A 1,955-nucleotide genomic window follows, 5' to 3' on the forward strand; every position below is an offset into this window, starting at 1 on the left:
TATATATATATATATATATGTATATATATATATACATATATACGCACACACACACACACACATAATAGAAATGGGGAAAGTAAGAAGAAAAAAGCGAAAATGCACATTGTATATAAAAAAATAAAGGTTTTTTTAATGAAAAATAACGATAAATATATACAGAGGAACCGGGGAGGAATAAAAGTCATTATTTTGAATTGTTAGAGATTCAAAGTCATACCGGTATCGTCAAAAGCTGTTCACGGGCTTTGAATGAGCACCGATTTCCAAACGGTGTTGGGTCTACTAGTCCCTGAGTAAAAAGGTTATATACAAGGGAGGTAAATAGTTCTGGAAGTGGTGCAATTAAGGTAGATATATTACTGTAATATGAATGATGTATGGGATATATGGGAATTAGTGGTATTATTGGTAAGGTTTGTAGTGTTCTGTATTTTGTTATGTGTTCATGTTGAGTTTTGGATGATATTTACAAATGATAGTTGCCTCTTTATTTACTCTTTGCTGTACTGAGGTGTTCTGTGAACATTGATAGAAAGGGAAAATTAGGACGTTAGAATTAAGGTTCCTAGCACACCTTTCTATGTGTTCACTGACCTGTCTCTGTCTGTATTGAGGGTAGCGGATTTGTTCTTCGTGAAGAGTTGTTCTTCGACTGAGTGATATTCCTGATTGGCCAATATATTGATTACCGCACCCTAAGCAGGTAATGGCATAGATTAGGTTTTCTGAGGTACAGGTGAAATTTGATTTTATCTTAAATATTTCATCTTGTTTAAAGTGGAACTCTGTACCCTCCAAAAGGTAGGGGCATTTGCTACAGTTAGGTCGACCGCATTTTTTCACTTTTGGTTCCGTTGTTAATGGATATAGTCTTGCGTTGGTTAAAATTTTTTTCAATTATTTCGGTTGCATTTTGCTCTTGATAATTTTGTGTGAGCCTAAAATTTTGTTCATTATTTTATCCCCTGTGAGAATGGGTAGATTTTGGATGATAATTTTTAAGGCCTCACTGCTTCAAGGGTTGTGTGTAGAGATGTATGGGAGTATTTTTAAGTCTGGTGTAGTATTTCGGTTGACTTCCCTTAATGTTCGTATGTCTATTTCCTTTGCTCGTTTAATCCCATCATTTATTAATGATGTTGGGTAATGTCTCTTGATTACTATTGATCTGAGTTCAAGGAGTCTTCATTTATGAGTATTGGTGTCCGAAACTATGGGACAGATTCTTTTCGCTAGATTATAAGGTATATCAATTTTTATGTGTTTGAGGTGACATGAGTTGAATAACAGGTATTGTTTTGAATCTGTGGGTTTATAGAAGATGCCCGTTTCGATGTGGTTATTAACTATTTTAATTAAGATGTCAAGAAAGACCAGTGTAGATTAGGATGTCAAGAAAGACTGGTGTAGTTGTAAAGTGCTTCTGTGAGGCGCAATTTTCGGCAAAAATCCATAGTATTTGTTATCCTTGATTTCATTCGAGTTCGATCTGCGAGGGATTGGTGTAAACTTTAAACTTCCTACTAGAATTTTAGTTTGCGTAGTACTTAGGATTTTCTTTGATAAGTTGATTATTTTCGGTTGTTCTTGTACATTTTGTTCCATTTCACATCTCTGTTTCTCTGATTTAGCTCTAATAAATGGTTATAGTAGGTGGATTGTTGTGGGAAGTCTGTATTGTATTTGGTCTGGTGAGGAGAAAATGGGTGTAAAGTGTGCCTGTGGTAGCATGCTTGTAGTAGAGTGAATGTGTAGCGGGCTAGATTATGGTTGTACTGAGGGTTGTTATATTGTCTATGGTTGATATGGTTTGGGTTAAATTTATTTTTTATTTTGTAATGTGGGTGGAGGGAGAAGTTGTATTGTCTAGTTAGGTTGTGTCTAGTTCAATGCTTGAAGTATCCATGTTGAGGGTTAAGTTGTCTGTGAGATGATGGGGAAAGATTGGTAGG

Source organism: Octopus bimaculoides, chromosome 3 (genome assembly GCF_001194135.2).
Source record: "Octopus bimaculoides isolate UCB-OBI-ISO-001 chromosome 3, ASM119413v2, whole genome shotgun sequence".
Taxonomy (NCBI): Eukaryota; Metazoa; Mollusca; class Cephalopoda; order Octopoda; family Octopodidae; genus Octopus; species Octopus bimaculoides.